The sequence below is a fragment of the Narcine bancroftii genome, chromosome 7 (assembly GCF_036971445.1).
Source record: "Narcine bancroftii isolate sNarBan1 chromosome 7, sNarBan1.hap1, whole genome shotgun sequence".
NCBI lineage: Eukaryota > Metazoa > Chordata > Chondrichthyes > Torpediniformes > Narcinidae > Narcine > Narcine bancroftii.
Window position 1 is genome coordinate 64,746,635 of NC_091475.1, and position 25,225 is coordinate 64,771,859.

General features: G+C 44.3%; 1 pseudogene; it reads right to left on the reverse strand.

Moving 5' to 3' along the window:
* LOC138738981 (succinate--CoA ligase [ADP-forming] subunit beta, mitochondrial-like) overlaps positions 1 to 25,225 on the reverse strand; it is a 198,132-nt pseudogene that overhangs the window by 91,433 nt on the left and 81,474 nt on the right.

Below are 25,225 nucleotides of genomic sequence, written 5' to 3' on the forward strand. Positions count from 1 at the left end.
GTAATACAAACCGAGGGCAGATTACTATTTGAATGGCAATAGATTGGGAGATGGGGAAGTGCAGAGAGACCTAGGGTTTCTTGTGCACCAATCACTGAAGGCGAACATGCAGGTACAGCAGGTGATTAAAAAGGCAAATGGTATGTTGGCCTTCATATCAAGAGGGTTTGAGTATAGGAATAAGGATACCTTACTGCAGCTGTAGAGAGCCTTGGTGAGACCACACCTGGAGTATTGTGTGCAGTTTTGGTCGCCTTATCTGAGGAAGGATGTTCTTGCAATGGAGGGAGTGCAAAGGTGATTCATCAGGCTGATACCTGGAATGGCAGGAATAACTTATGAGGAAAGATTGTGGAATTTGGGATTGTACTCGCTGGAGTTTAGAAGATTGAGAGGGGATCTCATAGAGACATATAAAATTCTGGCAGGACTGGACAGAATGAATACGGAAGGGATGTTTCCAATGGCGGGGGAGTCCAGAACCCGGGGCCATGGTTCGAGGATAATAGGCAAACCATTTATAACCGAGATGAGGAGGAATTTCTTTACCCAGAGGGTGGTGAATCTGTGGAATTCATTGCCACAGAGACAGTAGAGGCATGTTTATTGAATATATTTAAGAGGGAATTAGATATATTTCTTCAGTATAAGGGAATTAGGGGTTACGGAGAGAATGCGGGGACGGGGTACTGAAACTTTAAGATCAGCCATAATCTCATTGAATGGCGGAGCAGGCTCGAAGGACCGAATGACCTACTCCTGCTCCTATCTTCTATGTTTCTATCCATGCTCAGCACCACCACTAACCCCTCCACCCTGCTCAGCCCCACCACTAACCCCTCCACCCCACTCTGCACTGCCACTAACCCCCCACCCCACTCTGTGCCTCCACAAGACCCTTATCCCAGCACAATTGTATGGGGATGGGGGTGGCACTTGGGATGTGGCCTGGAGGCCAAGTGGGTGGCAGCCTGAAAAAAGTTTGGTAACAACTGCTCTAAACAGAGCCCAATCAATCCAATCCAAATTCCAAATCCAATTTCCAACTTTCTATTGCCTTAAATTTCATCTTTTATTAACTATTGTTGTGACTATTTTCCTTTATAGTCATTTGAGGAATTAGAATGTTGTTGTTGTCTGTACTAAAGTTGAGTTGAGTTTTCCACAGTTTATTAAACTTTATGTCAGTTACTACATTATTACAAGCTATTAAAAAACTTGGTCATACGGTACTAAAACAGTGATTAAACTATTAAATGGTCAATAAAATTCTAATTCCATCCATTTTGTAGATCAAAGAAAAGCAAAAATTGACCGGTTTAGCAAGCATTCTATGACCTTCAGAATAGCTGCTGTCAGGAGATGGCATGAAATAGGACAACAAAACTATATACAGACAAATGCAAGCATAAAACACATTTTAACCCCGACACCTGTCTCGTTCCCTCATAGGAGACCCAGTATTGTACTCTCTCTGGTGGGTCCCTCTATATATTGAACTAGAAAACTATCTTGAACACATTTCACAAACTAGAAGCCATCCAGTATGGTAGTCCCAGTCAATATGTGGAAAGTTAAAGTCTCCAACTATCACAACCTTCTTTTTCCTGCAGTTGTCTGCTGTCTCTCTACAGATTTGTTCCTCTAATTCTTGTTGACCATTGGGCAGTCTATAATACAACTGCATGAGTGTGGTCAGAACTTTCCCATTCCTCAGCTCCACCCATATAGCCTAAGTCGATGAGCCATCTGGTCTGTCCTGCCTGAGCACAGCTGCAATATTTTCCCTGATGAGCAATGCCACTCCTCCCCCTTTTCATCCCCCCCCACCACATTCTACTGTGTCTGAAACAACAGAAGCCCAGAACATTGTCCCTCCTGCAACCAAGTTTCACTAATGGCCACAATGTCATATTTCCACATGCCAATCCACGCTCTCAGTTCGTCTACCTTTCCCACAATACTCCTTGCATTGAAATAGATGACCTGAGAAAATTTCCACCACATACAACCCTTTGACTTCTGATGTTATATGCAATTTTCATGTTATCTTTTCCCTTCTCCATTTCACTATCTGCTCTGGCACTCTGGTTCCCATCCCCCTGCATATCTAGTTTAAACCCACCAGAACAGCACTAGCAAACTTTCTTGCAAGGATGTTAGTCCCTCTCCAGTTCAAATGCAACCATCCTGTTGGAACAGGGCTCACCTTCCCTGGAAGAGAGCCCAATGATCCAGAAAGCTGAAGCCTTCCCTTCTGTACCATGTCTTTAGCCACGTGTTAAGCTACTTTATCCTGCTATTTCTAACCCCACTAGTACTAAAGTCACAGCAATCACTATCACAAAATATAGCTGCCTCCAGCAAACTTACCAGAGTTTGTATTGTACACAATAAATATTTCATTTTAATATATACTGTAATGTAGCCGTGTGCTACACGAAAGTACGACACTCACAAGTATGGTCAGGTTAAGCTCTGCTTTATTCAAGCTCCTACTGTTTCCCTCGATTACTGATGTCACACTCTGCATGGCAAAGGTGGGTTTTCCCGCGCGCGGGTACACCCTTGCATGACAATATCTTCTTCCCCACCCACTACCCCAGTTTGTTGGTTGTACAGCGGCACCAGCGCCATTTTAGGGTCGCTGGCCCTTTAAGCTGCTTTAGTCATTTGTCCACCGGTTCACTTGCTGAGGCCAGTGCCGCTGTGCGGTCTGCTGGCTTTATGTTGTGCTCGCTGCGCGGACCACCAGCTTGCTCATTGCAGTGGTGGGCTGCCACATGACCATCTCCCCTCCCCCCCCCACCAACCAAGAACTGGCAGAATTGTCCATGGTGGCCGGAGGTGGCCTGCCTCTTTTGCATGGTATTAGTGCCTCCATCGGGTCTGCCAGGTCCATGTGTGCCAGCTTCAACCTTTCCGTGGTGAAGACCTCGGTCTTGCCTCTGACCTCCAACACAAACGTGGCCCCATTGTTGCATACGACCCAGAACGGGCCTTCATATGGTCTTTGTAGCGGAGAGCGATGTGGGCCCCTGCAAATAAAGACATACTCAGAGTCCAGCAGGTCCTTGGTTACATTTGTCCTCGCGGCGCTGTGCTGGGATGGTGGAGTCAGGTCCAGCATGCCAACTCTTTCCCTCAGTCTGCAGAGAAGGGCTGGAGCATCTTCTTGTTGTCCACTGCGGGATGGTGTGAATTCTCCTGGGACAACCAGTGGAGCTTTGTAAACGTGTTTGACTTACAAGGTGTTGAGGTCCTCCTTAGGTGCAGTACATATCCCCAGTAATACCCACGGTATCTCGTCTGCCCAGTTGGATCCGTGGAGTCTGGCCACGAGCTCAGCCTTGAGTTGCCTGTGTAAGCCCTCTATCACCCCGTTTGACTTCAGGTTGTAGGCCGTTGTATGGTGCAGCTGGGCGCCCCACAGGCTGGCGATCAGACCACAGGCTGGAGGTGAACTGGGCTACCCTGTCAAACGTGATGAGTGAAGGCAGTCCAAACCGTGCCGCCCAGAATGAGATGAGGGCCTTGGCACATGAAGTCATTGAAGTTTCTGCCAGGGGACTGCCTCTGGCCACCTGGTGAAACAATCGACCATCGAGAACAAGTGGCGGAAACCCTGAGATACTGGCAAAGGTCCCACTACGTCCACATGGATGTGGTCAAATCTTCGCTCAGCAGGATCGAAGTGCTGGAGTGGGGTCTTGGTATGCCGCTGTACCTTGGCATTTTGGCATTGCGGGCACGCCTTCGCGTACCCACTGACCTGCTTCAGTAAACCATGTCACACATACTTGCTGGTCATCAGCTGGACTGTGGTCCTGATGGACGGGAGAGCAAACAAGTTGAAAACTTGTAGTCTCCAAGCCACCAGGATGATGGGTCTGACCTGTCCGGTAGCTACGTCGCACAGGAGGGTGAGATTACCTCCACTCACTGAGATGTCCTGAAGTTGTAGTCATGATATGGCAGTTCTGTACTGGGACATCTCCTTGTCCTCCTGCTATGCCTCTGCCAATGCCACAAAGTCCACTCCATTCGACAGCACGTGGATACTCTGCTGGGAGAATGCATTGGCCACCTCATTGTCTTTTCCCGAGACATGCTTCACATCTGTGGTGTACTCAGAAATGTACGAGATGTGACGGGTGGCGGATGGCTAAGTACAGCTCTTTGTCGAAAGTGTTGTACTTTAGCTCGTGGCACGCAGATGTTTGCTGAAGAAAGCCAGCGGTGGTCAACTTACTTTGATCTGTTACTCCAGGATTCTGCCGATCATGAAGCATCTACCATCGGGCTGTTGGAGCATCTGCCCTGGGGTGTGCTAGGAGAGCAGCACCTGCCAAGGTTTCCATGGCCTTCATGAAGGCCTCCGCTAACTCCTCATCCCATGTAACATCCTTAACTTTGTCCGTCATCCGGGTGAACAATGGCCGCGTGATCTGGGCTGCCAAGGGGATGAACCTGTGGTAGAAGTTAACCATCTCCATGAACTTTTGCAGTCCCCTAGTCATCCTGGGCCTGGGAAACTTTCAGATGGCCTCCACTTTGCTGGGTAGCAGTGTGGTGCCCTCCTTGGTTATCCTATAGCCCAGGAAGTCAAAGGTCTCTAGCTTGAAAAGGCATTTGGCTGGCGGTGGTTTTTAATCTGAACAGCATCAGTAGAAACTTGAACAGGCCGAAAGGAGTTATGATGGCTGTCTTGGGGATATCATTGGGGTGAACTAGGATCTGATGATATTCCCGTATGAGGCCCATTTTCGAGAAGATCTTTGCTCTGTGCAGGTTGGCTGCAAAGTCTTGGATGTGCGGCATGGGGTATTGATCTGGTGTGGTAGCCTCAATGAGGAGGCTGTGGTCACCGCATGGTCTCCAACCCCCAATGGCCTTGGGCACCATGTAGAGGGGAGAAGCTCACAGGCTGTCTGACTGCCTTACGATGCCAGCTCTTCCAGTTTTTTAAACTCCTCCTTGTCCAGTTGGAGCTTCTCCGGTGGCAGACGTCTCGCTCGAGTGTGGATGGGTGAGGATGGGATGCTGCACCCCGAGCCGTGGCATTGCCGTGGAGAACTGGGGGGTGAGTACCACCAGAAACTCAGCCAGGACCTTGGCGTACTCATCTGTGGAAGCTAAGTATCTCAGAGGGGGAAGTCTGGAAGGTCTTGGCGTGGACTATTTGCCGGCCTTTTAGGCCCATGACAAGGCTCTGGGCATGAAGGAAGTCTGCTCCAAGAAGGAATTGCTCCACAGCTGCCAGTGTGAATACCCATGAAAAGATGCTCCCACCCAACTGCAGTTGGACCTTGTGGGTACCATAGGTCCAGATGGAGCTGTGTTGGCAGCCCTCAATGTGGGGCCCACCTGTCTGTTCTTGGTGTCCTGTCCCGACAGGGGCATGTGTCCATGAGGAAATATTGTCCGTACTGGTGAACCGAAACGCATAGGAGGCTATCAAGTTGGTCAGCCACTGTGGCCATTAGTGACGGCTGGCCCTGGTGTTTCCCTGAAACGTGCAGGGAGGCCTGCAGCGGTGGGCTCCAGAACCCCATCGCTGGTGATAGAAGCACCATTGTTCATTAGGGTCACTCCCTCTGGGAGGCTGCGGATGCCGGGCACTCTCTCTTCTGCTTGCATGGGACATCCGCTCATGCAGCGATCTTCCGGGGGCTCCTGAAGTCAGCATCTGCTAGTAGCAGCTGGATGTCCTCAGGTAACTGTTCAAAGAAAGCCTGCTTGAACATGATGCGGGGCTTGTGTTTGCTAAGGAGAACCAGCATCTCGTTTGTGCGCACTGAAGGGGGCCTGTCCCATAGCCCGTCCAGATAGATCTCACGCCATGAGAGCCCAAAATCGATGAACATCTCTTTGAAGGCGGTATAAGCTCCATCGGTCAGAGGTTCTTGGATAATGTTGGCCACCCAGCTCTCTGCATCCTGGTCCAGGGTGCTCACCACCTGGTAGTACCGGGTGGACTCTGCCGTGATATGCCAGATCTGAAACTGTGCCTCAGCCTGGTTGAAACAGACACATGGCTGATTCGTCCAGAAGGTTGGCAGCTTGAGGGTGACTGCATGGACTGCTGCTGGCTCGCTCATTGATGGGTTTAGATGCTGTCTAAACCTTCGGGGGTCACCAATTGTAGCTGCGTGCTACGTGAAAGAACGACACTCACAAGTGTGGTCAGGTTAAGCTCTGCATGATAAAAGCGGGTTTTCCCGCGCATGGGTACACCCATGCATGACAATACCTTCTTCCCCATCTACTACCCCAGTCTGTTGGCTGTACAGGGTCATTTGAGGGTCGCTGGCCCTTTAGGCTGCTTTAGCCGTTTGTCTGCTGGTTCGTTTGCTGTGGCCAGTGCCGCTGCGCAGTCTGCTGGCTTTACATTGCGCTTGCTGCCTGGAGCGCCAGCTTGTTTGCTGAGGCGGTGGGGCACCACAGTAGTTTGTGTATTCAATCAGAACAGAAAGGTCATCTGTCAAAGCATTCAGATATCAGCTTCTTTAAAAAATAGCAGTGCTGCTGGAGCAGACCTGCATAGAGTAGGGAGGTGGGACACATGCTCCTCTGCAGCATTCTACAGCCCAATGTACAGACTTTAAACAGCCTGTTAAACTAGCCGATAATGCTTTATTTTAAAATCCTGCAATCGTGGGGTCTGTGCTCAGCAGCAACCTCAAGGCGTTGCAGACTCCAGGAAAGCAAAGGACTGGTGCAGGGCACCAGGAAACAGGGAGACAACTGCCCCTTTGAGAAGGAGAAGCAGGGAGGAGTCACGTGATGGAGTAGTGGCCGGATGGTGAACTCCAGCCCTCTCCAGAAAAGTCGGGAAAAACAAGAGAAAATACAAAGGCACAGAAATAAAAGTTAAAGAAAAGTGAGTATAAAGGTGGAAAGAAGATGGCGACAAAAAAAGAAAAATCAAAATCAACGGTAAGAAGAGAGGAAGAGAAGACAAGGGAGAAAGAAGGAGAAGGCCTTACCTGTCCGAAGAGGCCCGCTGTGGAGAGAGAAGCCCGCTTCCTCAGGTCGGTAGAAATAGGACTACAACAATGGCTCGCAGAGACGAGTAAAAGTGCGCAACCGCGCATGAAAAAAAAACACACCGACGGGAGGGGGGACCAGCTGGGGAGTCGATCTCCACAGCCGGCAACGACAGCTGCAGAACACCTGCAGCAAGAAGAGACCACAGAAGACAATGAAAGCAAGAAAGAAGAGAAGAAAAGGGCAACAAAGAAACAACAGATGGCCAACCCAGAGGAAGAAGAAGAGGAAGAGTACAGTGAAATAGAAGAAGGGAAAGGCAAGGTAAAGGATATACTTTCTCTTGTTAGAGGATACATGGAGTCATTTAAAGAATGGCAAACACAGGAATTTAATGATTTAAGAAGAAAAATAAACAACACAGAAGAGAAAGTGAATAAAATAGATATGACCTTAACAGAAATGGGAAAGAAAATGGACAAGATGGAAGAGCGGGCAGTAGCAGCAGAAATGGAGGTAGAAGACTTAAAAAAGAAATTGGATGAATCTAATAAAAAAACTAAAGAGACACAAGAACTACTAGCTCAAAAAATAGATATAATGGAAAATTATAACAGAAGAAATAACATAAAGATAGTGGGCCTTAAGGAAGGCAAGAATATGAGGGAGTTTATAAAAGAATGGATCCTTAAGACCCTAGGATGTCCAGAACTACAACAAGAAATGGAAATAGAAAGGGCACATAGAGCATTGGCCTCTAAAACACAACCACAACAAAAACCAAGATCTATTTTAGTAAAATTCCTAAGATATACTACAAGAGAAAAGGTACTGGAGAAGACAATGGAAAAAGTAAGAGAGGGCAACAAACCACTGGAGTATAAAGGACAAAAAATCTTCATTTATCCAGATATAAGTTTTGAACTCCTAAAGAAGAGAAAAGAGTTCAATACAGCAAAGGCGATTTTATGGAAGAAAGGGTATAAATTTATACTAAAGCATCCAGCGGTAGTGAAAATATTTATTCCAGGACAACAAAACAGACTATTCTCGGATCCAGAAGAAGCACGAAAATTTGCAGAACAATTACAAAAATAGACTGAGGGATGAAGACGGGTAATGAGAGAAAAAATGATTACGATTGATATGTATGTGGGTAAAGACAAAAATAGACTGAGGGATGAAGATGGGTAATGAGAGTAAAAATGATCACGATTGATATGTATGCGGGTAAAGAGGTATAAGAGTGAATAGAGACAATGTGCATACGTGAATGTATCTGTACTTAGAGGAAAATATAGATAGTATAGACAAGAATTAATAAGGGAAGGTAATGGAATAGAGAGAATAAGGAGGGAATTAAAAGAGTGACCTTTGTGACATATGAAAAGTGAAATCTTTTCTGGGGGGGGCTGGGTGGGGGGAAATAGCGGTCACTGCAAAATCAGTTGACGCTTGCGAGTGGATTCGCAAACCCAGATGGAGAGGGGAGATGTGGTTGTCCGACAAGGGATAAAGGACAACTCAGGAGGGGAAGGGGAGATTGGGGATAAAGAAGATATAAATAGGAGAATAAGGAAAATGTTGGATGTTGTAGGAATGTTGTCTTATAAAGAGTTGAAAATAAGAAAACAGAAATGGAAAAGGAGGAAAGGTAATGATGGAAAAACGGAAAGAGAAGATAAACAAAATATAAAATGGCTACGCTGAACTATATGACTTTAAATATTAATGGAATACATAACCAAATTAAAATGAAGAAACTACTAAATTTACTGAAAAAGGAAAAAATTGATATAGCATTTGTCCAAGAAACACACTTAACTGAATTGGAGCACAAGATATTAAAGAGAGATTGGGTAGGACATGTAACAGCAGCATCGTACAATTCAAAAGCAAGAGGAGTGGCAATATTAATCAGTAAAAATGTGCCATTTAAAATAGAAGAGGAAATAATAGATCCAGCAGGGAGATATGTTATGATAAAATGTCAGATATATTCGGAGCTTTGGAATCTACTTAATGTAAATTCACCTAACGAAGAAGATCAAAAGTTTATGCAAGGTATCTTTTTGAAGGTAGCTAATACGCAAGGGAACATACTAATAGGAAGGGATTTCAACCTGAATTTGGATCCAAATATGGATAAAACGGGGAAAAAAATTAACAGGAAGAACAAAGTAACCAAATTTATAATTAAATCAATGCAAGAAATGAAACTTTTGGATATATGGAGGAAACAAAACCCAAAAAAAGGAATACTCATACTATTCGGCTAGACATAAAACATACTCAAGAATAGACCTATTTTTGTTATCAGCTAGTATGCAGGATAGAGTAAGAAAAGCAGAATATAAAGCGAGAATGCTATCGGACCATTCACCCTTAATATTGACAGTAAAGCTAGAGGACATCCCTCCAAGAATGTATAGATGGAGATTAAACCCCATGCTACTTAAAAGACAGGATTTTAGAGGATTTATTGAAAAACAATTAAAAATGTATTTTGAAGTAAATATGGAATCAGTGGAAGATAAGTTTATACTATGGGACGCAATGAAAGCATTCATTAGAGGGCAAATAATAAGTTATGTAACCAAGATGAAGAAGGACTATAATCAGTAAACAGAGCAGTTGGAAAGGGAAATAGTAAACATAGAAAAAAAATTAGCAATGAAGGAAGATACAACTAAAAGAAGAGAATTGGCGGATAAAAAAATAAAATATGAAACATTACAAACATATAAGGTAGAGAAGAATATAATGAAGACAAAACAGAAATATTATGAACTAGGTGAAAAAACGCACAAAATCCTAGCCTGGCAGCTTAAGACAGAGCAAGCTAAGAAAATGGTATTGGCATCAAGGAAAAAAGACAAACAAATTACATATAATCCAAAAGAAATTAAGGAAAACTTTAGAGAATTCTATGAACAATTATATCGAACTGAAAACGAAGGGAAAGAAGGGAAAATAGATGAATTTTTGACTAAAATTGAACTACCAAAACTACAAATAGAGGAACAAGATAAATTAACAGAACCATTTGGAACAGTAGAAATACAAGAGATAATAAAAAAAAATTACCAAATAATAAGACAACAGGAGAGGATGGATTTCCAATAGAATTCTACAAAACATTTAAAGACTTATTAATACCGCCCCTCCTGGATGTAATCAACCAGATTGATGAGACACAAAACTTACCAGATTCATGTAAAACAGCAATAATTACAGTAATACTAAAACAAGGGAAAGATCCACTCTCACCAGCGTCATATAGACCAATATCTTTGCTAAACACAGATTATAAGATAATAGCTAAACTATTAGCAAACAGATTAGCAGAACAGGTACCGAAAATGGTAAATTTAGACCAAACTGGATTTATCAAAAAAAGACGCACAACAGATAATATTTGTAAATTTATTAACTTAATTCATGCAGTAGAAGGAAATAAAGCACCTACAGTAGCAGTTGCTTTAGACGCAGAGAAGGCCTTCGACAGAGTAGAATGGAATTATTTGTTCAAAGTATTGCAAAAATTCAGTTTACCGGAGAAGTATATTAATTGGATTAAAGCATTATATAAGGGACCGTTAGCGAAAGTGACAGTAAATGGACATGTATCAAAGCAATTTAACTTAAGCAGGTCAACGCGGCAGGGATGCCCACTATCACCTTTATTGTTTGCGCTAGCCATAGAACCACTAGCAGAATTGATAAGAATAGATAATAATATAAAAGGAATAAAAATAAAAGACAGGGAATATAAAATCAGTCTATTTGCGGATGATGTTATAGTGTACTTAACAGAAACAGAACTATCAATAAAAGAATTATATAAGAAATTGAAGGAATATGGAGAAGTGTCGGGCTACAAGATAAACGTAAATAAAAGTGAAGCAATGCCTATGAATAATGCGGATTTCTCAAAATTTAAGAAGGAATCTCCATTCAGATGGCAAATGCAGGCAATAAGATACCTAGGTGTACAAATAAACAAAAATCTAGGCCAATTATATAAACTCAATTACAACCCACTAATGAAAAAATTACAGGACGATTTAGAGCATTGGAAAGATCTACCACTAACACTGATAGGAAGGATAAACTGTATTAAAATGAACATTTTTTCCAAGGATATTATACTTATTTCAGGCATTGCCAATACAACTGACAGAAAAATTCTTCAAAGAGTTAAAGAAAATAATAAGTAAATTTTTATGGAGAGGGGGGAAACCAAGGATAGCACTAGATAAATTAACAGAATGATATAAACAAGGAGGCTTACAATTGCCAAACTTCAAAAATTATTATAGAGCCGCACAATTAAGATACATATCAGATTTTTATCAAACAAGGGAAAAACCAGACTGGACGAGATTAGAATTAGATAAAATAGGGGAAAAGATACCTGAACACATATTATATAAATGGGACGAAAAATTGGTACAACATAGAACTTCTCCAGTATTACATCATCTCCTCAATATTTGGAAGAAGATTCATGTAGAAAGAAATAAAACAAATTATCAATTACCAAAACTAATATTGACGCAAAATAAGCTACTACCTTTTACAATAGATAACCTTTCCTTTAGAGAATGGGAAAAAAAAGGGATTAAAAGAATAGAAAATTGTTTTTCAGGAAGTAGATTCTTATCCTTTGAACAAATGAGAGATAAGTACAATATAACTGGAGATACAGCGCTGGCATATTACCAACTGAGATCCTACTTGAAAGATAAATTAGGAAGCAATTTGAGTTTACCAGAGGGAAGTAACCTTGAATATGCGATTACAGATACAATGTTAATCAAAAGATTTATAACAAATATGTATATTAAACTGCAAGAAAAGGAGAATGAGGAAACAAATGGTAAAACTAAACAAAAATGGGAACAAGATTTAAATATAAAGATAAAAAAGGAAACATGGGAGAAATTATGTTCTGGAACAATGAGAAATACAATAAATACGAGGCTACGTATGATACAATATAATTGGTTACACAGACTATACATTACACCGCAAAAGTTAAATAAATGGGACCCAACAGTATCTGATAGATGTTTTCGATGTAAAAAAGAAATGGGAACAACAATTCATGCAATCTGGACATGTGAGAGAGTAGAAAAATTTTGGGATGATCTCAATCAGATATTAAATAAAATAACAGAAAACAATATACCAAAGAATCCAGAGATCTTTCTCCTAAGTAACATAAAAAACAAAGAATTTGGAATTGACTTGGAGGATGCACAAAAAAGATTTGTTAAGATAGCCCTAGCCGTAGCAAAAAAATGTATTATGTCAACCTGGAAATTGGAAGATAATTTGAAAATACAACAATGGTATATAGAAATGAATAAATGTATTCCATTAGAAAAAATAACATATAGTTTAAGAAATAATATTGAAATATTCGAACAAGTATGGGAGCCTTACATTAAATACAATAGCGAAAACCTACTGGGGACAAACATTACCTAAGTTGATGGAAGGAGAAGGAAAGAAAAGAATGGACTCAGTAGAATTTCTGGTGTATTTTTGTTGAATGACAACATTGTCTGACTGGTTTAATGCAACCTAGATTGTATACCTAAAATGGATGAGAGGGGGGGGTGGGGGGTGGCTTGGGAGGAGGGAGTGGGGGGGGAGAAAAAGTCACTGTATATGTGTGAAAAAGAAAAAAGTGTATATCATGGCTAATGTGATTTATGGTGTGAAAAATAAAAAATTAAAAAAAAGAGAAGGAGAAGCAGAGGCGATATCCCTATGGGTCAGTGTCCGTGACAGCGGACAGTGAGGGGCTCTGCGGCAGAAGAACACACAGACAGCAAGCTGTTGGTGACTTGAGGTGAGGAAGGCATGCAAGTTGTGGGTGACTGTGGTCAAAGGTCTGACACCAGGCTGCAGACTGACAAAAGGGGTACCAAGTATCGAAACTGAGTTACGAAAGGGTGCCAAGGACGCTAAAAGATTCCGGATCGTGTCGGAGGTTTGGATCTGGAGTGTGGTTTGCCTGAAGTCTGTGTGACTGTGGAGGCTGCAGGAGCTCTGGAGGCAAATACATGGGCACTCAGTGGCTTGGGTGGTGGGGTGGGGGGGGGGGGGGGGGGGAGAGGGGTGATCTCTCTTTTTCTACTCTTTCTCTCACTCTTTTGGGCGCCGGGCAATTTCTGTTCATGGCAAATCTTTGATTGTCTTACAGCAGACTAATGTCAATTTTGTACAAATTGCCTGTTTTATTACATGACAATAAAGGAATTTTAAATATTAAATCTCAGATTAGTTCAGAAAAGTAAACCAAGAGCAGAGAACATTTGGCTGGGAAATCTGAGAGGCCACAAAACCAAATTTCACGGGAAATACAATTGCTAACTGTGAGAGAGGAGTCACCACATAATTAGAGTTCATGATGTTGCTTCTGGTTCCTCCTAACATACAGACGTGCGAATCCACCCAATATTTCAATGCCTTTTTCATATGATTCACACATACATGGTTCAGGACAGGAAGCTCCTTGGGCAGATATCGGGCCACTGAATCCAAAGCTTACATCAGCGAAACATAACGATGACCAATTTGAGTCTGGTGGTGGAAAGTGGGTGCAGGAAGGAGCTCTTTTAAAGCATTCTCATGCTCGGGCCCCTTACCCTACTAAATACTCTGAATCTGTGTTTATGTCAAGGCACCACTACCCAATATAATATCTGACATCACCACATCTCTAACCTTCAAACAACATCTCCCCAATCTACTCCTTATACAACCATAGCCTCAATGTCCCAAACTGAGACATGGTCCCAGTCCTAACCTTCCCCCACAACCTCCACGCCTCCAGCATGCAGGCAGACTTGGTCACACACCTCTGACTTATCCACTTTCCTCTAATCACTCGAGCAAAAACAGTTGATGCAGTGGTTAGCACAATGCTGTTACAGCGTCTGCAACCTGGGTTCAAATCCAGTGCTGTCTGTAAGGAGTTTCTCCATACTCCCTTTGACCTGCATGAGTTTCTTCTGGGTGCACCGGTTTCCTCCCACCCTCCCAAAAATAACACACAGGGCTTTTGCGCGGCACGGGCTTGTTGGCTGGAAAGGCCAGTTACCGTACCGTATCTCTAAATTAAAAATAAATAAATTAACACCTCAACACCATACATCATAATTTAATGCACCTTTCCAGTTGGAAGAGATGTCAAATCAACTGAGCAAAAAGATCTCAAATTATTAATCCAGGAAGAGATGTTCTCAGACCAACATTTCTTCAACTAACACCAAGTCAAGGTCAAGATTCCTTTCATTGCCATGTAAAATATAATGTTTCTTCTTCTTCTTCATCTTCCAAAATGTTTGGCCTGGAAGTCAGCCTGAAGAAAACTGAGGTCCTCCATCAGCCAGCTCTCCACCATAACTACCAGCCCCCCCACATCTCCATCGGGCACACAAAACTCAAAACGGTCAGCCAGTTTACCTATCTCGGCTGCACCATTTCATCGGATGCAAGGATCGACAACGAGATAGACAACAGACTCGCCAAGGCAAATAGCGTCTTTGGAAGACTACACAAAAGAGTCTGGAAAAACAACCAACTGAAAACCAGCACAAAGATAAGCGTATACAGATACCCACACTCCTGTTCGGCTCCGAATCATGGGTCCTCTACCGGCATCACCTACGGCTCCTAGAACGCTTCCACCAGCGTTGTCTCCGCTCCATCCTCAACATTAATTGGAGTGACTTCATCCCTAACATTGAAGTATTCGAGATGGCAGAGGCCAACAGCATCGAATCTACACTGCTGAAGATCCAACTGCGCTGGGTAGATCACGTCTCCAGAATGGAGGATCATCGCCTTCCCAAGATCGTGTTATATGGCGAGCTCTCCACTGGCCACCGAGACAGAGGTGCACCAAAGAAGAGGTACAAGGACTACCTAAAGAAAGCTCTAGGTGCCTGCTACATTGACCATCGCCAGTGGACTGATATCGCCTCAAACCGTGCATCTTGGCGCCTCACAGTTCAGCGGGCAGCAAACTCCTTTGAAGAAGACCGTAGAGCCCACCTCACTGTCAAAAGACAAAGGAGGAAAAACCCAACACACAACCCCAACCCACCAATTTTCCCTTTTAACCGTTGCAACCGTGTCTGCCTGTCCTGCATCAGACTTGTCAGCCACAAACGAGCCTGCAGCTGACGTGGACATTACCCCTCCATAAATCTTCGTCCGCGAAGCCGAGCCAAAGATAAAAAAATATAATGAATGTTACATTGAAAATTTAATTTACATGATATACTTTTAACTTTTGTCTGCTGTAAGGCAAACAAAGAATCATCATGAGAAATGCCTGGCACTTTCAACAATAAGAAAACGAGAAGCAAAAGCAAGTGGAATATGCCTCCATAGCAGATAAATTATCAAGTCTCTAGGTTCATTACCTATTCAAAAATCTGGTGGTGGAAATGTTGAGTGTATGCCTTCAGGCTCCTGTACCTCCTTCCTAATGGTAGCACTGAGAAGAGGGCATGGCCTAGGAGGTAAGAGTCCTTGATGATAGAGGCTTCTTTGTTGAGGCACCACCTCTTAAAGATATAAATCTAGACATACAGCACGGTAACAGGCCATTTCAGCCCCTGAGCCCATGCTCCCCAATTACTCCCAATTAACTTACAACCTCCAGTATGTTTCAAATGATGGGAGGTGTCACAAACTAATAAACCTCTCAATTTTGTTAGGGACTTTGCTTACAAAGGAACAGCAATGAAAAAACTTCACCAGACAATGGTAAAAACTATGTGTGTGTGTGTGTGTGTGTGTGTGTGTGTGTGTGTGTGTGTGTGTGTGTGTGTGTGTGTGTGTGTGTGTGTGTGTGTGTGTGTGTGTGTGTGTGTGTGTGTGTGTGTGTAAAATATTTTAAAATTTCAGCATGATTTTGGTCTTGCTTGAAGGAGAGTTTAGAAATAGTTATAAAGCACTTTTAAACTTCATATCTTCAGATCACTTTCAACTCACGATTCTTTTGATGAGCTGTCTTTCATAGAGAGATTCTTCAAACAGGCGTGACCATTTTCTGGGCACAAATGAGAAGTGGCCTTACTTATTTAAAAGTAACTTATGTTGTATCTCCTGTGAATAGAATAATACAAGTCCTGTCTTTCCAGGAGGTTGTTTTCTTCTGTTGAATGAAGACTTTGGAATCTGTCTTTTGCCAATGATGACCCTGCCCTCTTTATCATAAAGAGACAGTCAAAAGTGGTCTCTCTTTTGAAATCCACGTATTCTGTGTTCCCTTTTTGTTAGGAGTAACACATAGGCAGCTTTTTCCCCCTCTGCAGGAAATATTGTTGCTGGTCAGTTCTTCATCTTTACAGAATGGCAGGTTTTCTTCAACTGAACCCTTTGTCTCGGATTTCAATAACATATTTCTGGCAAATCTCTCAGGTCACATAGTATGTGACATCATTTTTGTTTTTGAAGTTCATAAGTTTTTTCTCACTGATGTCCTAAAAAGCATGTTCACAGGAGAGCAAAATGACCATACGTTTATGCAGGTGCTTCTGAAATCTTTCTTCTTTTTCTTTGGCTTGGCTTCGCGGACAAAGATTTATGCAAGGGTATGTCCACGTCTGCTGCAGGCTTGTTGGTGATTGACAAGTCCGATGTGGGACAGGCAGGCATGGTTGCAGTGGTTGCAAGGGAAAATTGGTTGGTTGGGGTTGGGTGTTGGGTTTTTCCTCCTTTGTCTTTTGTCAGTGAAGTGGGCTCTGCGGTCTTCTTCAAAGAAGATTGCAGCCCGCCAAACTGTGAGACGCCAAGATGCATGGTTGGAGGCGATATCAGCCCACTGGTGGTGGTCAATGTGGCAGGCACCAAGAGATTTCTTTAAGCAGTCCTTGTACCTCTTCTTTGGTGTACCTCTTCTTTGGTGCACCTCTGTCTCGGTGGCCAGTGGAGAGCTCGCCATATAACATGATCTTGGAAAGGCGATGGTCCTCCATTCTGGAGACGTGACCCACCCAGCGCAGTTGGGTCTTCAGCAGGGTGGATTCGATGCTTGTGGACTCTGCCAGCTCGAGTACTTCGATGTTGGTGATGAAGTCACTCCAATGAATGTTGAGGATGGAGCGAAGACAACGCTGGTGGAAGCGTTCTAGATGATGCCGGTAGAGGACCCATGATTCGGAGCCGAACAGAAGCATGGGTATGACAACGGCTCTGTACACACTGATCTTTGTGTGTTTCTTCAGGTGGTTGTTTATCCAGACTCTTTTGTGTAGTTTTCCAAAGGCACTCTGTTGTCTATCTCGTTGTCGATCCTTGCATCTGATGAAATGGTGCAGACGTGGTAGGTAAACTGGTTGACCGTTTTGAGTTCTGTGTGCCCGATAGAGATGTGGGGAGGGGCTGGTAGTCATGGTGAGGATCTGGCTGATGAAGGACCTGAGTTTTCTTCAGGCTGACTTCCAGGCCAAACATTTTGGCAGTTTCTGCAAAACAGGACGTCATGCACTGGAGAGATGGCTCTGAATGGGCAACTCAAGCGGCATCGTCTGCAAAGAGTAGTTCACGGACTAGTTGCTCTTGTGTCTTGGTGTGAGCTTGCAGGCGCCTCAGATTGAAGAGACTGCCATCCATGCGGTACCAGATGTAAAGAGCGTCTTCGTTGTTGAGGTCTTTCATGGCTTGTTTCAGCATCATGCTGAAGAAGATAGTAAAGAGGGTTGGTGCGACGACACAGCCTTGCTTCACGCCATTGTCAATGGAGAAGGGTTCGGAGAGCTCATTGCTGTATCTGACCCGACCTTGTTGGTTTTCGTGCGGTTGGATAACCATGTTGAGGAACTTGGGGGGGCATCCGTGGCACTCTAGTATTTACCAAAGCCCTTTCCTGCTCATGGTGTCGAAGGCTTTGGTGAGGTCAACAAAGGTGATGTAGAGTCCTTTGTTTTGTTCTCTGCACCTTTCTTGGAGCTGTCTGAGGGCAAAGACCACGTCAGTAGTTCCTGTGTTTGTGCAAAAGCCACACTGTGATTCTGGGAGGACATTTTCGGCGACGCTAGGTATTAGTCTATGAAGGAGAATCCTTGCGAAGATTTTGCCTGTAATGGAGAGCAGCGTGATTCCCCTGTAGTTTGAGCAGTCTGATTTCTCGCCTTTGTTTTTGTACAGGGTGATGATGATGGCATCACAAAGGTCTTGAGGCAGCTTTCCTTGGTCCCAGCCGAGCATGAAAAACTCATGCAGTTTGGTATGCAGAGCTTTGCCGCCAGCCTTCCAGACCTCTGGGGGTGATTCCATCCATAACTGCTGCTTTGCCACTTTTCAGTTGTTCAATTGCCTGATATATCTCTTCCCGGGTAAGGACCTCATCCAGCTCTAGACTCAAGGGTTGTTGAGGGAGCTGGAGCAGGGCAGATTCTTGGACTGAACGGTTGGCACTGAAAAGAGATTGGAAGTGTTCTGACCATCGATTGAGGATGGAGATCTTGTCGCTGAGGAGGACTTCGCCGCCTGAGCTGCGCAGAGGGCTTTTGACTTGTGGTGAGGGGCCGTACACCACCTTTAGTGTCTCATAAAAACCCCTGAAGTCACCAATGTTGGTGCTAAGCTGGGTTCGTTTGGCGAGGTTAGTCCACCAATCATTTTGGATCTCCCGGAGTTTGCGCTGAAGATGGCTGCATGCGAGACGGAAGGCTCATTTTTTTCTCTGGCCCGGAAGGCTTTGCAAGGTGAGCCTGGTCGGCAGATCACTTCTTTGCTAGCAGCTCCTGGATTTCCTGGTTGTTTTCGTCAAACCAGTCCTTGTTTTTCCTGGAGGAGAAGCCCAGTACCTCTTCAGTGGATTGCAGTATGGCCGTTTTCAGCTGATCCCAGAGGGTTTCAGGAGACGTGTCCGTGAAGCAGTTTACATCCTCGAGCTTTGCTTGGAGGTTTGCCTGGAAGTTTCCTCTCACTTCGTCTGACTATAAGTTTCCAACATTGAACCTCTTTCTGGGGGCTCCACTGTTCTTGAACTTTGGCTTGAAGTGAAGGTTGAGCTTGCAGCGATCAAGCCGGTGGTCAGTGCGTCATTCCGCGCTGGGCATGACCCTGGTGTGGAGCACATCTCTTTTGTCTCTTCCTTGCAATAGAACGTAGTCCAGGAGGTGCCAGTGTTTGGATCGGGGATGCATCCAGGTAGTCTTCAGGCTGTCTCTCTGCTGGAAAAGGGAGTTAGTATTGACAAGCCGCTGTTCTGCGCAGAGCTCCAACAGGAGGCACCTGTTGTCATTGCACTTGCCGACACCATGCTTGCCAAGGGTTCCTGGCAAGGTTTCTGAGTCTTTGCCGATGCGAGCGTTGAAGTCGCCAAGGATGATAACCTATTGTAAATCCTTTCATCTCCTGCTTCAATTGCAATCAGCATCCATTCTGTCTCTGCAAACTGGCTTCTGTGGTCAATGGGGTTTAAAAATCAAATATGTTCTTTTAGTGCTGAAGCCAGCTAACAGCTGCTAAGAACCATGTGTGTCTGTCAAATGTAAATGAGCCCTGTCCACCAAAAATAACTTTTAGTAAAATATATACATATATGAAGTATAGTTTTTACCTTTTTTTTTCTTTGGCTTGGCTTCGCAGACGAAGATTTATGGAGGGGGTAAAAGTCCATATCAGCTGCAGGCTCGTTTGTGGCTGACAAGTCCGATGCGGGACAGGCAGACACTGTTGCAGCGGGTGCAGGGGAAAATTGGTTGGTTGGGGTTGGGTGTTGGGTTTTTCCTCCTTTGCCTTTTGTCAGTGAGGTGGGCTCTGCGGTCTTCTTCAAAGGAGGTTGCTGCCCGCAAAACTGTGAGGCGCCAAGATGCACGGTTTGAGGCGATATCAGCCCACTGGCGGTGGTCAATGTGGCAGGCACCAAGAGATTTCTTTAGGCAGTCCTTGTACCTTTTCTTTGGTGCACCTCTGTCACGGTGGCCAGTGGAGAGCTCGCCATATAACACGATCTTGGGAAGGCGATGGTCCTCCATTCTGGAGACGTGACCCATCCAGCGCAGCTGGATCTTCAGCAGCGTGGACTCGATGCTGTCGACCTCTGCCATCTCGAGTACTTCGACGTTAGGGGTGTAAGCGCTCCAATGAATGTTGAGGATGGAGCGGAGACAACGCTGGTGGAAGCGTTCTAGGAGCCGTAGGTGATGCCGGTAGAGGACCCATGATTCGGAGCCGAACAGGAGTGTGGGTATGACAACGGCTCTGTATACGCTTATCTTTGTGAGGTTTTTCAGTTGGTTGTTTTTCCAGACTCTTTTGTGTAGTCTTCCAAAGGCGCTATTTGCCTTGGCGAGTCTGTTGTCTAATAACTGTTCATTTGTCATAGAGGAAAATGGAGGTTGAGCAGGAAACCCATGAAGACACGGGGACAACGTACAAACTCCTTACAGACAACACAGGATTCGAACCTCGGTCCCTATCACTGGTGCTGTCACAGCATTGTGCTAACCACTATGCTAACTGTGTTGCCCCAGATGTCAGTAATGGAGTGAAGATAATGCCCATGATAGTGCTGGCTGAGTTGACAACCCTCTGTCACCTTTTCCTGTCCTGTGCAACTCCATACTAGATGGGTGATATAACTAATCAGAATCCTCTCCACAGTACACCTGTAGAAATTTGAAGAACTTTTGGTGATAAAGCAATCCTCCTCAAATTCCTAACAAAAAATAGCTGCTGACAAGCCTTTTTCTTGATTGCATCAGCATGATGACTCCAGGACAGATCTTCAGAGAAGTTGACACCCAGGAATTTGAAGTTCTTTATCCTCTTCACTGCTGACCCCTCGTTTTCACACTGAGATCCCAATAAATTGGCATGTCAACAACCCATGTTGTCAGCTGGGTTGGGTCGAATTGCAGCGTTCACACTGAACAAAGAAAAGCGTGTTCAGAGAGACCTTTCACATAATAACCTGGCATCCTGGTGCAAAAGGGGGTGGGATGTGTAGCATTACAGTGTGTGATGTAAAACATACGTGTCGGGCGCCCCGTTCCACTCTGACAGCCCGCCACCAGCCCCCACACCTATCTCTCCCCTCCAACACTGGCCACCAGTTGGAATTTGATGTAAATATATTGAATGTAAAGCAGGGGCGTAGCCAGGTTCTAAAGAGTGGGCACATAAAAAAGGCACCAGCAGGACTGTCAAAAAGCAGCTGGTAGGGCTGTCATCTCCACCGGCCACACACCAATAGTCCTGCCGGACACCCTGTGCAGTGGCGTCAAAAATGTTTGAGTCACGCAGTGCAGTAACTCTCGACAGCAGCGGCATTGAGTGGGGGGGAGGGGGGATGTTGCCAGCTGCCTTCCTTCCCTCCCTCCCTCCTTCCATCATTTCCTTCCCTCCTATTTTTTTGTAAACATGGCACCAGAGGAGCCACTCTTTACAGGCCTTTGATTGGTCTGCAATAGGAAGTTTCTCACCGTCTTCTGTACACATGACTAAAACAATTACATCTGAATAAATTTGATTCTCCAATTAGCTGAAAAACATCTTAACATTCTTGAATTGTACAAACTTACATAACTCTGCATGTTCACAACACTTCTGTACTTTTTCTTTATATCTTCTTGAAAAAACACACTGACAAGCTCCCTTAAATTACACACTATCCGGGATAAATTATGAATGGACAGATGCAATGCCATAGGAGGCAATTATGTCAATAAATAAGAGGGAATTGCATTTCTATTCTTTGCTTGTTCCTATTAAGGGTCTCGATTGCTTCTTAATTTAAAACAAAAGTGTACGGAGGCATAGTTGCAGTAGCGGTTAGCGCAACGCCTTTACAATGCCAGCAATGGGGACCGGATCAGGATTTGAATCCCGTGTTGTCTGTAAGGAGTTTGTAAGTTCTTCCTGTGTCTGCATGGGTTTTCTCCAGGGGTTCCATTTGAAACGTACTGGGGATGTAGGTGAATGGGGTGTAAATTGGGTAGCATGCTCATGGGGTGAAATGGCTTGTTTCCGTGCTGCAAGTCTAAATTAAAATTAAATAAATTAAATGAAATTTAAAAATTAAGAGAGCCTGTTTGATGCCTTACCTCATCTTTATTTTTATTTTTATTCAGTCAATAAGATTTGGTGCTCATATTTAAAGTAGTTTGTCATTCCCCAGAATGGCCTGTGCAATACGATGCAGAATTCACTCCAAGACATTTGTATGATGCAAAGCCAAAGGGCTGGATACAAGTCACATGATCATAAGATTACAAGATATCCACTGGCCGCGCGCTGACAGTCTCACTGGCTACCCTGGTTGGAATCACCCGGTGTGGTAACTCACAGCAGCACTAAGCGGGAACGGGGGAAGGGGGGAATGTGCTGGTGGGGAGAGCGGGGCGGTGGGATTGGTATGGGGACTGGTCATGGGCTGTCAGGGGGCAGTGGATCGATATGGAGGCTAGTGGCAGGATGTTGGGGGGAGTGGTTATCCATTGGTCCCACTCCCCTCCCTTCCCTTTCTGCACTTAATGTCATCAAGACATCACATCCTATGTCTGCTGGACCCGACAAGCTGGATCCCCCTTTCATACTGGAACCGACATTAAACTTATTTGCTCTGATATCATTTACCTTGGTGGGGAAGTGCCGGGATGAAAATGACCCCCTGCCATACCATGTTGGTCATGTCCATACAGGCATGTGAAACAGTAAAAAGCTAATTAAATACCAGCTTTCAGGGGCAGTGTGAAAGCACCTGATGAGGACAGGTTTGTATTCTCCTGGTTTCCCTTCCTAAGTCCAAAATAGGACTTTTGTTAATGTTGAGTGCAAAGTTGTTGTTGTGCCATCACTCAACTAGCTGATCTACCTCACTCCTGTACGTTTCCTCAATGTTGTCTGTGATTCTGCAAATTGGCAAATTTCGTAGATGGCATTTGAATTGTGCCTGGCCACACAGTCATAGGTGCAGAGAGAAAAGGAGTGGGCTGAGCATCATCCTTTGTAATTGTAATTGTAATTGCTGATTGTAAATGAGGAGACATTGTTATCGATCCATACTAATTGTAGTTTTCTGATGAGGAGGTCAAGGATCTAGTTGCAGAGTTCAGGTTTTGAAGGTTGCTGACCAGTACTGAGGGGTTGATGGCGTTGAAAGCCGAGGTCTAATCTACGAAAATCAGCCTAACGTACATAATGCATCTTGAGTCAATATGGGGAGAAAGAGAAACATACATCTTCTCTAGAATAAAAATGACTGAAATTGGGATGGTGATGTGCAGCAGATGGTCTAAGTTTATCTTGATATGCAACATCTGTTGATGTCACTTTCTTCACATTGCCAATTCTGGGAACCCAATTTCAGGAAAGGTGCTGGGAAAGGATATTGAGAGGATTTGGACGGAAGTGGCCGGAATGTTACCATGTCTTTCAAATTAGGAGCAGAGATAGTCAAGTTTTGGCTAACTGCTTGCAAGAGATTAAGAGGTTAAGAGATGACCAAACTGAAATCGCCAAGAAAGAAATTGAATCAGTAAACAAAATAATTATTTTCCTAAGGTAGGAAAGTTAATGACTTCAGTTCATAAAATTTTAAATTAGGAACAATTTAAAAGAAGGTCGAGCCTAATGTTCTTTAAAACTTACTCTGACCAAGACATTAGTCATACTTGGACAAAAATATCTTGAGGGCCATACAATTTGAGCAGGTAAGTCATATATCTTGTGGTAAATGACTCTCTAAGGGTTGTTCACCATTCGTAAGACAAATCAAGAGTGTGATGGAACACTCTTCACTTCCCTGGATTTGAGCAGTTACGACAAGACAGACAGCTTGTATTATCCAAAACAAAGTGGACTAGTTTAATTAGCAACAACTTCCAACACCACCACGCGAAATATCACTCATGCGGTACCTATCATCTTAACCATTCCAACAGCACCTTCCAAGTCATACATTCCCCAGCGGAAGACCCCAATCAGTGTAGATTGACATCACTGCCCTGCTGATCAGCCACACAGGAACACCTCAAGGCTGCGTGTTTTCTCCCTGCTCCATTCCCTCTACACTCGTGAAAGTAGAGCAAGTTTGATTCCAATACAATCTATAAATTTGCTGACAACACCATAGTTGTTGGCCTATTAATGAATACTGGATAGATATTGACATCCTGGTTGGGTGGTGCCAGAACAACAATCTCGCACTCATCAAGACAAAGGAGATTATTGTGGAAGTGGCCAAGGGACCACGTACCTGTCTTCATTGATGGGACAGCAGTGGAGAGGATTCGTACCTTCGAGTTCCTGGAAGTTCACTTTACTCTTGGAATACTAAACAATGAGTTGGACAGGCATTATTCAGACGTACAAATATATCATGAGTTGGTGAGATTCATAATTTTATCCTCCCACATAGTTTTTTTTCAAAACCATGAACTACATACAGTGAAGTTGGTCCCAGGAGTAAATGAGTTAAATGTGGAATCTTTTATGGGATTTCCACTTTTTATTTTGTTTATTGTCACATGTTCAGTGAAAAACTGATATGCATGCAATCTATGCAAGCCAACCTATCCTTGATTGTAACAGGTACCGATAGAAGGGAATATAACAGTTGTAGTGAAGGGAACATTACTAACATTTGACCACTCGACCCTGCGTGGTACAGCCAGGCGTGGTAGTAATCAAGCCGCCTGTCCGGGGGCTCCAGAACCCAGCAGGAGGGGCAGAAGAAAGCTCACCCGCACCGCCAGCACTCGGCCGCGGCAGGAGTAAACGCATGCAGGCCGATTCCAGGGCGCACCACTCCATAACTGTAGACAGCGGTCGTAGATCTCCAGATATGGTTCGACCTAAAAGGGGAGGCAGGCCTCTTCAGCCTGGTTAAGCAACCTGCATAGGAGAAGGACATTCCAATATAAAACCTATGACCCAAGGACCTCGCTGCCACGTCCCAGCTTGTTTGGCCAAGGCGCATGGGTGTAAAGGGTGGGGCCAGTACTGCGCACACTGGAGTCCACCTAAAATCTCCTTTGCGCATGCCCGAGGACATGTCCACATCCTACCCCTCAAAAGATGCACACAAACTCAAGCTAGCATGCTGGAACATCAGAACCATGCTAGACAAGGCTGACAGCCACCGACCTGAACGTCGGTCTGCCCTCATCGCACATGAACTCCTCAGACTCGACATCAACATAGCCACTCTCAGCGAAGTCCGACTTGCAGATGTACGCAGACTCCAAGAACA